The sequence below is a fragment of the Onychostoma macrolepis genome, chromosome 11 (genome assembly GCF_012432095.1).
Source record: "Onychostoma macrolepis isolate SWU-2019 chromosome 11, ASM1243209v1, whole genome shotgun sequence".
In the NCBI taxonomy this organism is placed as follows: Eukaryota; Metazoa; Chordata; class Actinopteri; order Cypriniformes; family Cyprinidae; genus Onychostoma; species Onychostoma macrolepis.
This window is the reverse complement of record NC_081165.1, coordinates 5,476,993-5,491,259: the sequence shown is the minus strand read 5'-3', so window position 1 is coordinate 5,491,259 and position 14,267 is coordinate 5,476,993. Positions and strand designations below refer to the sequence as shown.

Below are 14,267 nucleotides of genomic sequence, written 5' to 3'. Positions count from 1 at the left end.
TGTTTGAGAAGGCAGGCCCAAAAACAGCTGGGTGCGTGAAAAATGACCTCCTTTGAGCCAGAGTCGAAACAGCGACCTAAGGATTGCCAACGCTCCTCCTACAGTCCTCCGCTCTTCCAGCTAAGACATCGAAGGGACGGAGCAGGGGGGGGGTAGAACCTATGAGGTTTTTGTAGCTCAACTGCTGCCCAAAAAAGCTTGCGCCATAGTAAGACACGCTCTCCGTTAGAGGAGGGAAGCAAAGAGGAGCCTGCTTTCCCATACCGGGAGTCGAACCCGGGCCGCCTGGGTGAAAACCAGGACCGCTAGACCATATGGGAACTGCTGAGAATGAGGCAAGGGCTTCTGGGTCACTTTTCATGTGTGTGGCCGGTGTGAGGCCAGGGTTATGTAGCGACCTATGCCTTTTGATGTCTGACTTTATCAATGTGAGATTAATTTAGCAAGACGAGAATTGCCCAAAGGGATCCTGTGATCGCTGAACAGATACAGTAAACTGGTCGTTACAGCCAGGAGTCCAACCTAGAATCTTCCAATCCGTAGTCAGACACGTTATCCATTGCGCCACTGGCCCGCCGGTAAGAGGTTCTCGTGCTTGCACCAGTCTAGTCCGATTTGGACGTGAAAGAGGCCTGTATTGTTATTTGTTGTTCTCATGCTATCAAGAGGGAGGCATGCGACCTGCATCTCCCTATTAGTGTAGTGGATAGGATTCGACACTCTCACCGCCGCGGCCTGGGTTCGAATCCTGGTCACGGAATACTCTTTTTTGCTTTCAGGCGGCGGACCGTGAAATCAAGCTATGCTTATTGTTTGAGAAGCCAGGCCCAAAACCTGGTGGGCGCGCGTAAAATGCCCTCCTTCGAGCCGGAGTCGAACCAGCGACCTAAGGATTTCCAACACTCCTCCTACAGTCCTCCTCTCTACCAGCTGAGCTATCGAAGGGACAGAGTAAGGGGATCGAACCTATCAGGTTTCTGTAGCTCAATAGCTGCCCAAAAAAGCTTCCGCCGCAGTAAGACGTGCTGGCCGGTCGAGAAGGGAAGCAAACACAAGCCTGCTTTCCCATGCCAAGAGTCGAACCAGGGCAGCCTGGGAGAAAACCACTAATCCTGACCGTTAGACCGAGGCCTGTATTGTTACTTGTTGTTCTCGTGCTGTCAAGTGTCAAACAGCCTTTCCCTGGTGGTCTAGTGGTTAGGATTCGGCGCTCTCACCGCCGTGGCCCGGGTTCGATTCCCGGTCAGGGAATGTTCTTTTGCTTTCCGACGGCGTACCGTGAAATCAAGCTCTGCTTGTTGTTTGAGAAGGCAGGCCCAAAAAAACAGCTGGGGGCGTGAAAAATGACCTCCTTCGAGCCAGAGTCGAAACAGCGACCTAAGGATTGCCAACGCTCCTTCTACTGTCCTCCGCTCTTCCAGCTAAGCCATCGAAGGGACGGAGCAGGGGGGGTAGAACCTATGAGGTTTTTGTAGCTCAACTGCTGCCCAAAAAAGCTAGGATTCGATGCTCTCACCGCGTTCGAATCCCGGTCACGGAATGCTCTTTTTTGCTTTCCGGCGGCGGACCGTGAAATCACGCTCCCCCTACAGTCCTCCGCTCTTCCAGCTAAGCCATCGAAGGGACGGAGCAGGAGGGGGGTAGAACCTATGAGGTTTTTGTAGCTCAACTGCTGCCCAAAAAAGCTTGCGCCGTAGTAAGACACGCTCTACGTTAGAGGAGGGAAGCAAAGAGGAGCCTGCTTTCCCATACCAGGAGTCGAACCCGGGCCGCCTGGGTGAAAACCAGGAATCCTGACCGCTAGACCATATGGGAACTGCTGAGAATGAGGCATGGGCTTCTGGGTTACTTTTCATGTGTGTGGCCGATGTGGATAGGATTGTGACACTCTCACCGCTGCGGCCCGGGTTCGAATCCCGGTCAGGGAATGCTCTTGCCTACGGTCTGCTGTGGAGTGATGGCGACGCAAAACATCTGCAGATCGAGCAAGCCAGCCAGGAGTCCAACCTGTAGCCTTCCAGGTCAGTGTCCTCTTCAGTGACACCTGGTCCCTCATCTGCATCACTTGTTGTATCATCTGCCACAACACCAGGGCAGACAGCAACATTTGGGCAGATAGCAACACTTGGACGACTCATACCGCAAGCCAAGTTTGACCATGGCATCAGTAAGTAATGAGGATTTATTGATACTGATATTTAAATTTTTAGCATATTCAAATATATGCATTTTAATTTACAAGGCTCCTCTTAAGTTGACTTTTTTTTAAAAAGCCTGCTCAAGCTCAACCAGCCAAGCCTGCTCCCTGTCAAGTTCCAGGACCCTCCTAAGTCAAGTCAAGTCACCTTTATTTTATATAGCGCTTTTAACAATAAAGATTGTGTCAAAGCACTTAACAGTATCAAATTGGAGGATAGAGTGTCAGTAATGTATAATGATAAGATTAAACACTCAATTTTCAGTTAAAGGCATTTCATTATTGAATTCAGAGATGTCATTGTCTAGCTCAGTTTAGTTTAAATAGTATCTGTGCAATCAAATCGGCGATCATCTCTAGAAATTAAGTGTCCCCAACTGAGCAAGCCAGAGGCGACAGCGGCAAGGAACCAAAACTCCCTCTGTGACAGAATGGAGAAAAAAACCTTGGGAGAAACCAGGCTCAGTCGGGGGGCCAGTTATCCTCTGGCCAGACAAAATCCGCAGTTCAAAAGTTGATATTTCTATTTTTAATTTTGTTGCAATTTCTAACAATAGTAGTATTATGTAGTTAGGTATTTTATTATATTTTTAGTTATATTGTATTTAATCGAGGTCTTCACTGGGGCTATGTCTCTGGGGCTCATCTGGGTGTCCTGGTCTCCGCTGACGATCAGGGCTGTAGACATCATTTATTGGTGCTGATCCACCATCTGATCGGATACGGACTGAGAAACAGAATAGGAAAGAAACAGACAAATATTAGTGTAGATGCCATTCTACTTACGATGTAACGAGTACATCATGTGTTATGGGGAGTGTTCCCGGTTCCAGTTGATCTAATTAATGCAGCCTAACAATCCTTTAACGGATTTGAATAATAGAAGCGTATTAGTGTGTTATGTCTAAGCCAGGCTAAAAAGATGGGTCTTTAATCTAGATATAAACTGACAGAGTGTGTCTGCTTCCCGAACAGTGTTAGGTAGATTGTTCCAGAGTTTGGGTGCTAAATAGGAAAAGGATCTGCTGCCCGCAGTCGATTTTGATATTCTAGGTATTATCAAACGGCCAGAGTTTTGAGAACGCAGTGGACGTGGAGGACTATAGCATGATAAGAGCTTGCTCAAGTACTGAGGAGCTAAGCCATTCAGAGCTTTATAAGTAATTAACAAGATTTTAAAATCTATCCGATGTTTGATAGGGAGCCAGTGCATATTTCCTGGTTCTAGTAAGGACTCTAGCTGCTGCATTTTGGACCAACTGTAGTTTGTTGATCAAGCGTGCAGAACAACCACCCAATAAAGCATTACAATAGTCTAACCTTGAGGTCATAAACGCATGAATTAACATTTCTGCATTTGACGTTGAGAGCATAGGTCACAATTTAGATATGCTTTTGAGATGAAAAATGCACTTTTACAGATGCTAGAAACATGGCTTTCAAATGAAAGATTGCTATCAAACAGCACACCTAGGTTCCTGACTGATGAAGAAGAATTGACAGAGCAGCCATCAAGTGTTAGATAATGTTCTAGGTTATTACATGTGGGGTTTTTAGGTCCGATAATTAACACCTCTGTTTTTTCAGAATTTAGCAGTAAAAAATTACTCGTCATCCAGTTTTTTATATCAACTATGCATTCCGTTAGTTTCTCAATTTGGTGTGTTTCACCGGGATACGAAGAAATATAGAGCTGAGTATCATCAGCATAACAGTGAAAGCTAACACCATTTCTCCTGATAATATCTCCCAAGGGTAACATGTAAAGCGTGAAAAGTAACGGCCCTAGTACTGAGCCTTGAGGTACTCCATACTGCACTTGTGATCTATATGATACCTCTTCATTCACTGCTACAAACTGATGGCGGTCAGATAAGTACGATTTGAACCATGCTAAGGCGTTTCCACTAATGCCAACACAGTTTTGTAGTCTATTCAGTGGCTATTCCTCCTAAGCCAGTGGCTATTCCTTCCCACCGATGTATGCTGGCTGTTTATGGCCGAGACATCTTAAGCAGGATGGATCACATAAAAGCTAGCATAACATCCACCTTTGGCAATATATTAAAAATGGATTCCATAAAAAAGGTAAATATTTTTTAACTTTTACCACTGTAAAATCCTACCTCACAAACAAAAGTCTGAAATTCATGCTTTGTATATAAAAAACAGTATTATTTCAGTATTTTACATATAAAAGAAACCGTTTATTTGGGCTTTAGGAACTCACTGTCTGTTCTGTGTGATCACAGATCACCAAGAAGCTATCAGGCATTGCTAAGGGGACCGCCTTGTGGCTTACATCTGTGAGCAATGTGGTGGGCCAAATCCTCATCAGTGTCCTGATCGGGAGGGCACAGGACAGACAAAACTAAAACAAAGATTTGGTGGGTGGCCAGACCTGTTTCACGGTGCACAGAGCAGGGAGGAACGAGGAGACGAGGATAACTCAAATAACTTTAATGAATCCAAACAAGACAGGGCAAGACACACAGGAAGAGTAACGAGTAGACCAGATGAAATCTAACTAAACGGGCATGAACTAAATACACATGACAATAACAGATAATAAGACAAACACAGCTGGACAAGAATTAACTAATAATCACACTTAACAAGGACAGGAACATGACCAAATAAGGACACAAGAGGCGGTAACACATGACACACACAACAGAGGACTGACAACCTGGTTGTAAAGCTTGACATATACCACTTCATGTGGTGACTGGCATCTGGGTGTACAAAGGATGCACATGCATTTACCCCATCTTTATGTCCAGAGGAGATGTTGCCTTGCTGCGTCAAGCTAAGAGGAACAGTTTAAACGAGAAGGTGTTCCTGGGATCCCTGAAAAACTAGTGGACCAGCAGATAACCAAGGAGGAACTGGCGTTGCACTGCAGGAGGCGGATAAGAGGGGAGCGGCAGACGATCATAATAATTGAACTGCTTCTTAATGAGCTCATGGGGGTAAAGGTCAGAGACTATCTTGGTGTCCCTCTCTTCCCAGATAACAAATTCATGTTCTGAGAACGTTTTTGTAACGTTCTGTTTTGGTTGTGGGAACGTTATTTGGAATGTTCCAAAAATGTGGAAATGTCCAGTTTGCTTAACGTTGCTAGAACGTTATTTGATGGTTAGCATAACGTTCCTACAACGTTCTTGCAACCTAAATTTCACTAAAAAATATAACGTTCTATGAACGTTTATTTGGAACATTCAAATAACGTTAAAATATCCAGTTTGATTAACGTTCCTAGAACGTTATTTTATGGTTAGCATAACGTTCTTGCAACCTACATTTCATTTAAAAATATAACGTTCTATGAACGTTTATTTGGAACATTCCAAAAACTTTAAAATGTCCAGTTTGCTTAACATTCTACAAAATGCCTATAAAATAATTAGTGTGGCTATGGCAAAACAATTATTAGGATCTGTGCTGTGAGTTCTACAAATATTACATTACTCAAGAGTCAAAGGTAGTTTAATTTGACTTAGCTTGTCAATGAAAGTAACATACAGTAGGTAGTCAACCAGAATGCCTATTACCGCCGCGCTAGCCACCGCGGTAATGCCGCAGCGGCAAATACAAATCACTCAGATGTGAAAGTCGTTCGCGAAATCACCACCAGGTGGCGCAAAGGGACGGTTGACACGCTGGTTTTTTTTTTGTCCTTCACCCACCCGCTAACGAATAAAAGTGTAGCCTGCACAAAATTGTATTTGTTATTTTATTCATCTTGTCATTCGTTTAATATTTACAACACAATAGGAAAAAGTGTCGCAGAGAGAGAAAAAGTTGTACAAAAGTTGTACAACTTACTTTTTGTAGTAAGTTGAACAAAAATAGCCTTTTATTAATCTTGTCAAAATACTTAATTCGTTTGACATTTTTCCATTAACACGGTAGGAAAAGTGTCGCAGATAAAAATAAATAAATAGGACATCTGTCATTTAAAATGATAGGTTAAGCAAAATATAAACAAAACCGAGTTGATCGTCCTTCAAGGACAGCGCATCATCCACACTTTGCTCCACACTTACTCCCCATATCTCCTCACTGGACGCGCCTTTAGAGAGAAATGCATCTTCATGGATTACATAGGCTAATGAAAGACTTTTTAATTTTCGATTTGAATTATTTCGTTGTAAAGTAGTATTTTATAGCATTCTATAAATATATTTATTATGTCAGTGAGGCAAGTATTTGAGTTTCGATCCAATTTTTGTGAAGTGTTCCTGCTCAAGATCAAGAGCTTGTTCGTTTTCTTTATTTTAAAAAGCAACACATTTTTTTTTATATTGTGAGTGCACACAAATAAAACTATTTGCGGCTTTTAATGATGTATACTCTTACCTTTATGAGGAAAAATTACAGCGCATTTTAATTTTCCATTCTTAAGAAAAACAAAACGGAAGTGATCTCGCTAGCGCCTCCATATCCTTCAAAGCGCACTTCAGCTTCCACCTTTAGCACAAATGATTTTATATTTATCACACATTTATCTGACATTTTTAAATGTATATTGTGAAATGCATGACGTTTTTTTATGTCCCATATCTTGTTTATTTGAGAAGGCTAAACTGATCAAACATATGCTCAACCAGGGCCGTAGCTAGTGGGGTGAAAGGTGGTGACAATTCTAGGGGCCCCCACCGCCCAGGGGGCCCCACAAAATCCAGGAATTATACTATATAGGCCCATGTTCTGTGAATAATTCTAATATTTTGTATTAGAATATATACTGAGATATTATGAAAACCACAAAAAAGCATGCAATTGGGTTAAATAAATTTTCTAATATCTGCTCCTCTACCTAGGCCTGTCACGATAACAACTTTTTGTTGTGCGATATATTGCCCCAGAAATAATTGCGATAAGCGATATTATTGTCATTTTAAAGACCATTTTATGTCACTGAATATATAATCATAATGTAACAGCATAATAATGCAAGAAGGCCTACACACTTCCAAATGCCAACAAACGTTTAATTCTAAAGAATATTTAGATCATGGAAATTAAGTATCAAAATATTACATACCTTTAAAATCTTGAATAAATAGTAAATAATCATTTAACAATAAGTGCAAAGTAACAAAAAATGCACAAAGAACTTGTATGGAGATTTTTCCATCTACAGACTTTTCCCTGACTCTTTTCTCTGTAAATTAAGGGTGCACACTATTGCTGAAAAACACAATCACTACTTAGCTGTCAGATATCTGTATGCACAAAGGCACAGATTCCTAAACAATACCATATCTGCAGATTAAACTTTTTTTGTAGAAGCAGTTTTTAAATTTGAACTAGCAACTTGACTACACCACGTTATGTACGAGAAGCTGCAAAAGACACAGGCGCAAGTGGAATGTACAAAACATGGTGACATTAATTTTTAAGTAAATATAATGGGCGATATATTGCATCACCAAAAATTATTGAGGTTATGTACATATACTGCACGATGAGTCGATATATTGATTATTGCGACAGGCCTACCTCTACCCTCCCGAAAAATGGTTTAGTCTGATACGAAGTATCCTCAGAAGTCCCACTCCAGATTGTGAACAAGACAACCAATCAGAGTTGAGACATCAGATGAAGTTAGCGATGTACATTAGTGATGGGAAGTTCGGATCATTTTACTGACTCGGACATTTTAGTCTCGTTCAGGAAAATGAACGAATCTTTTTTCGAGTCATTTCGTTCATTTTAGCAAAATATAATTAAAATGTTACGTGCTTCACACTACAAACAGTACAAAACTAATGCTATAAGAAACAGAAAAGATTAATTCATTGTTTACCTGGGTCTTCTATTATTAGCTCACCTCACCTCTTATCTGACAAGTCTTCGGGTTTGAGTCGTTCGTTCATCACGTGACAGCCTCATAAGCTAAACCTATGCAGTCAGAATAAAACTGATCGTGCAGCCCAAATCGTAAGAGTTAGAGAGCTGAAACTTGGTCAGATGGTTGTAGTCTGGCTCACTACTCAGGCGCAACGGCTTTAGGCATTAGGTTTAGTAAAAAACCTTTATATGCATTTATTTGTTAACTGTTTTGTTATTTTGTAAGAAACACCTATTAGGATATATGTGGGCCACCCATGCTTGTATATTGTACAGTATATGATATGTGTGTGTGGGGGGGGCCCACATCAATATTTTTTCAGGGGGCCCCCAATCCTCTAGCAAACTTCCTCACGAGATCCCATCCCCCACGACATCAAACTACTCGAGCTGCAAGCAGGGTGGATCCCGCGAGAATTCATTCAGCATTTCCCATCCCCCACGCGGCACGCACTGCGTCGCGCCGACGCCATTACTGCTCACTGACTTGTCACGTTTCATTTAATCTGTTCGTAAACAATGACGTGTGCAAACAGAGAGAGTTCAGTGCGCTGGCGTCCAGGTGCGGGTTAACAAATTAAACATTGATTTAATGTTATACACAGTAATTGTTATGGTTACATATACATAAACGTAATTTTTTGAGGTGCATTACGCCTTTATTATTATGAAGTGAAATTAATGACTAACCATTCTCTTGCTTATGGACACAAAACCAAAGTTAATTCGTCCAGTTGTGGTCAGCAGGATCACTGGCACGGAAAAACTTGAAATAAGATCTTTATCAGACGTGTGTGTATTCTGCAGCTGAAAACACACTGCTTAATGTTACACATTATAATTATTTTTGTTTTAGATAGAACATGTCTATATTATGTTAAGCAAAAAATTAAAATAAAAAATAGCCTCCAGCAGTGTGACTAAATTTTCATTTGTGTAATTCCAGTTGAAGGTTGGGGTTTGGGAGAGTTGAGCTCCGAAGTAGGGGCTGCAAAGTAGATCTGCATTAACTGCATTAACGCAGTAACTGCGGGACCGACCAGATTTCTTGCGCCGCGGGAATAACGCGGTAGCGGTCGGTAACATGTATTTTGTTTGCGGGGTCTGTGTGCAGTGATGCTCAGAGCAGGCTACCCAGTGGCGGTTCTACATTGAATTACTCCCCGGGCGAGACCCCCTCTGAGCGCCCATCCCCCCATTCGAGAAAATACATTTTTTAGGTTCTTTTGCTAAAAAATTTTGCACAAACAGTTTTACTATAACAATATAAGTGTAAGACAAGCTTATATTTCTCAATTGTACAAATCCTTCAACATGAAAAACACAATTCTGTACAAAACAGTATAAGTTATCAGAACTTAAATAAATATACTCTATATACATAATAAACACTCTGTGTTTATTTGGCACTCGACAATCAACAGATTTCCCATCCCCCAACACTGTCACTCACGACCAGAAGTCAAGACTAAACCACAAAGTGAAAATAGCAGTATTCTTTAGTGATATGTTATTTACACAGTGCAAATAGCTTTAGATTCTATTTATTCTATGTTAAAATAAAATAAAAACATGGCGAAAAACATTATTAGAGAAAAACATTACTTATTGCAAAAATAGTGGCAATTATCTGCACTTCTGCATTGTAATACATTATAAAATAGTATGCAATAACTTATTGAGTGTAATTTTTACATTTTATTTCTAATTATTAAATGGATGCCACCTTATTGGGACAAAAGCCCTCTCTACACCTACCCTAACCCTACCCGATACTTTATGTTCAACTCTTTGATTATTTCCTTCATTTTTATTAAAAAAATAAATGCTTTTCTGATGTGATGTGATTTGAAATTTAAAAAGGGAGAAAAAAAGTTCGCCAAAAGGCAGACTCGAAACCTGGTCGATCGTGTCGAAAGAAGTATAACGCAAATTTTACCATCTGCACCACTGAATCTGACAGCTAGTAACCGTCTTTTGCATATTTGACTATCCCAATCATACATTTGTGGGTGGAGTTAATCTAAATAGCCTCTGCCAGCAACATAGCTATTTGCACTTAAATAGACACTCCGATTTTTTTTTTTTTATATTCCCAACAATTAAACAGTTACCCACATGAAAAAAACACTTCCCGCGCCCCTGGGTGTGACTGACTTTAGCCCACTTGTCCCACTAATTTGGGAGAGGTGAACTGTCCCCCGCGGCCGCACCCCCCTCCCCTTTCCACTTCTCACACAGCTTCTGTGCTCGGTACCTTCTCAACAAGCAGGCGCCAATTTGCCAATTCCCGCACAGTTATATGATAGATAATATGATAGATAATAGAAAACCGCTTAGCGTCGCAGATGATTTTTTTTGCTTGTGCCGCCCCCCACGTGTCATGAAAAAATGCCGCCCCGGGCGGCTGCCCCGTTCGCCCATGCCTAAAACCGCCACTGAGGCTACCGATGGTGATGTACGGCCCTCAGACAGAACAGGAAGGTCGATCAGTGACAGCAGAATAAGGATGGAGCAAAGCGTGGATGATGCGCTGTCCTTGAAGGACGGACTCGGTTTTGTTTATATTTTGCTTAACCTATAATTTTAAATGACAGATGTCCTATTTATTTATTTTTCTCTGCGACACTTTTCCTACTGTATTAACAGAAAAATGTCAAACGAATTTATAGTATTTTGACAAGACAAATAAAAATAGCTAACAGGCTTTTTTGTACAACTGACTTTTTTTCTCTCTCTCTGCCACACTTTTTCCTATTGTGTTGTAAATGTTTTGTTAAAAACGAATTGTATCCTGACGAATAAAAATAAATACAATTTGGTACCCTTTATTAGTTTTTATATTACAAATACGATTTCATTATATAATGTATTTGTTGAATAATGAAAGAACTTGTGAGTTTAAAATTACAGACATTTTATTAATTTGTCCGGTATAGGTTATTTTGTTTAATTGTTTTGGCTAAATCCTGGCCAGGTTTTATTTATTAGTTTCTTGTTTAATAATGGGAATTAAATAATACAATGTGCTCACATTTACACTAAAATTAAGGAAGGAATTAATAAAAATAAAAAAATTATACGATTTCCTAATTCGGGCATGTCATGTGCAGGAGTTGTCTAATGTAGCTAGTTCCTGTTAAATAAGGACAGATAACAAAGTAGGTCCGTGACATGTAGAAACTGTAACGTTTATTGTACGAATTAAATGTAGATTTTAAACATTTGTATTTGTGAGAAGTAATGTGACACTGACATTTACTATGCTGCTTGAGTTCGTTCTGAATAACAAACGTACTAAATTTCCTTCTATGAATATGAATTATTTTAACTAGTTTATCTTAGATTATAGACCAACTGCAACCAATTTTGGCAGAGTGCTATGCAAAACACGAGGGAATGTGCTTCAACGCGTTCAAATTCTTACTTTTCAAAGTCTGTGGTTAAAGCGCCACTTAGCGGTAAAAGGCAGCAAATACACTTTTTAAATGTTACCGCCGCGGGAATTTTCATCGTGTCGTTTCCAAAAAACAATTTTTAGGTCAACATAAATTGACCTAATTTATTAATCTTGATAGGTATACACATGCACACTACTGGAAATACGTCATAATAGGGTAGTTAAGTCAACTGCAATTTCCATTTTATAGCAATTTGAAACAGGAAAAATCCCTTCAAATATATATACATTTAGAAGTTATCAATAAAGTTATTAAATGGCAAAAGTTGCCTTGTTACATGTTATTAGCTGATAAACTGTTACATGAACTCAGTTAGGGAAGGAAACTCAGAGATAAAACAGGTAAGATTAATAGGTAAGTTCTAGTAGGTGTTTCTGGGTAGGGATGCTAGCATTGACCCATTAACTGACAGTAAGAATTTTCGCTATTAACACATCAGTTAAATTGTTAAAGAATCATTTGTAATGTTTTTCTTAAAAAAAACAAAAAAACATTTAATAAACCATGAGTAAACCATGACAGAATTTAATGTTTTTTTTAACTATGCTGATCTCAGCTAAAATTTTAAAATGCTGCATCTCTGGCAGTCGGGGATCTATCGCTGCTCAGCTACTCAGGTGACCATGTTCAGTGTGTCAACAACTACAGTGTCAAGGTGCTTGGAAGGAAGCTTGTCCCCTCTTTCCAGCCACCTGCTGTTTACGCTGGTAACACCTGATCTTTTTATGAATTTTCTGAAAAGTAAATTTTCCTCTATTCTATTTTCTTGTCTGTCCCAGGGGAGCTAATAGGTATAGATTACCTATACCGCCAGACAGGGAGGGCCTTGCAGGATGTCCAACTTGACTCAGAGGAGACTGAGCAGATGCTGGAAGATGTAGGCACAGAGGAAGAGTTGGATACTTTAAAATACTTGTATTGTATTATGATAATTACTATTATTTATAGTAATAATAATAATAATAATAATAATAATTATTGTATTATAATAATAATAATAATAATTAGAAAATGTATTTGTATATCACTTTTCGAGAACACATTTTCAAATCACAAAAAAATAGACAATGCAATCATGAAATAGACAGAGATGAAGGACAATGAACAAAAATCTGAAGAATACATAAATGAATAAAAGCATGATGCAAAAGATGAACTGTAATTAAAATCCCTTTTATAAAAATGCATTTTTAAAAGAGTATTACATTTTCCAGATTGGGCTTACTTGTACCAGCCCTGCTGCTACTAGTCTCTCTTCACTGCCATCACCCGTCACCGCTGCAGCACCACAACAACTGGCAAGTATTTTATGACATGTTGTATCAGTGGTGTTATTGTCTTGCTTGTAATTGTATTATTTTTATGTTTATTTCATTAGTATTATTATTATTTTTATTAATACATTTAACAGGTTGCAAATGAGCACACCACTGCACCCTTTGGCCCAACAGCTGTCCCCACCAGCCTAGCCTCTGCTCCTCCTTACTTTTCCATCGCCTCAGCCTCTCTTGCCACTGCTCCAACTACAAGTCCCTCTGGGCCACCTACCATGACTCCAGCAGCACCACAGCAACAGCTGGTAGGTCTTTTGTGACATGTAAACAGTGTGAAATATGTGCTATTTTTCTCCCTGTGATATTGTTTTTATTTTATTTTTATATATTCATATATTTACCAGGCTGTGGATGAGCGCAATATTCCAGGGATGGACAGAGTGGACAGCCTGGCAGAGTACTTGGTGGGACTGATGAATGAAACTGGACAAACACTTAACTCCCAGCAGGCCGGTACCATCATAGCTCTGTGGCAGAACCTTCTACCATATGACTAGCAGCGTGTGGTGTACTCTGCACGGCACCAGTCACGCCTGACAACAAGACTCTTCAGGTGCTCTTAAAAGAAACCTAAATTTACTATCTACTCTGCAGCTGTTTGATGTTAATCAAACAACTCTCATTCAGTGGCACAACAAGCGACTGAAGAGGCAGGAATGTAATATTCTGCTGCAAGGGGTTAACTTGCCTGCTTCCATTCCTGTTGCTCATGTACCTCTCCCACCAGTACAGGTACACCCCACTGTTGCACCACCACGGCCTAGCCTCAACATCAATAACACTTGTCTCAAAGTACAGCAGGACAAGCAGTGGTCCCCAATCTCAGCTTTCCTGTAGCTCAACTAGTAGAGCATGGCGCTAGCAACGCCAAGATCATGGGTTCGATTCCCAGGGAAAGCAAGAGCTGATAAAAAATGTAAAAACTGTAACTTGAATGCAATGTAAGTCGCTTTGGATAAAAGCGTCTGCTAAATGCATAAATGTAAATGTAAATCTCCCAATCTCTGCAGTCTGTCTGCTCAAGGTTGCCAGCTCAGAGGTAATTGTTCCCTCAGCAGACATCTCCACTTACCCCTGCCCCTTTGCCTACTGTCTCCAGCCCCAGCCCTGCCAGTGACCCACTTGTGTATGTGTTTTTGACCCCACAATTCAATGCATACAAACAGATTGTTCCTGCTGGCCCCCTTTCCTCCCCACCACCTGCCCAGAGGCCTTACAATCGGAAAGTTGACAAAAATAAACGCAGTCAGTGCCAACAGCCCTGCAACAAAGAAAGTGGTCACAGCCAGTATTATGGGTACATATACAGGTGCATCTCAATAAATTAGAATGTCGTGGAAAAGTTCATTTATTTCAGTAATTCAACTCAAATTGTGAAACTCGTGTATTAAATAAATTCAATGCACACAGACTGAA

General features: G+C 40.3%; 4 non-coding genes across 4 annotated transcripts; 2 read left to right on the top strand and 2 right to left on the bottom strand.

Annotated features, from left to right (window-relative positions):
• Positions 1 to 858: 858 nt before the first annotated feature.
• Positions 859 to 945, bottom strand: trnay-gua (transfer RNA tyrosine (anticodon GUA)). The gene is given in 2 exon segments: positions 859 to 894; positions 909 to 945. It is a non-coding gene; the product is annotated as a tRNA-Tyr (tRNA).
• A 234-nt stretch (positions 946 to 1,179) lies between these two features.
• On the top strand, positions 1,180 to 1,251 carry trnae-cuc (transfer RNA glutamic acid (anticodon CUC)). The gene has a single exon. It is a non-coding gene; the product is annotated as a tRNA-Glu (tRNA).
• A 492-nt stretch (positions 1,252 to 1,743) lies between these two features.
• On the bottom strand, positions 1,744 to 1,815 carry trnae-uuc (transfer RNA glutamic acid (anticodon UUC)). The gene has a single exon. It is a non-coding gene; the product is annotated as a tRNA-Glu (tRNA).
• Positions 1,816 to 13,676: 11,861 nt separating this feature from the next.
• trnaa-agc (transfer RNA alanine (anticodon AGC)) lies at positions 13,677 to 13,751 on the top strand. Its single transcript has one exon. It is a non-coding gene; the product is annotated as a tRNA-Ala (tRNA).
• Positions 13,752 to 14,267: the final 516 nt, after the last annotated feature.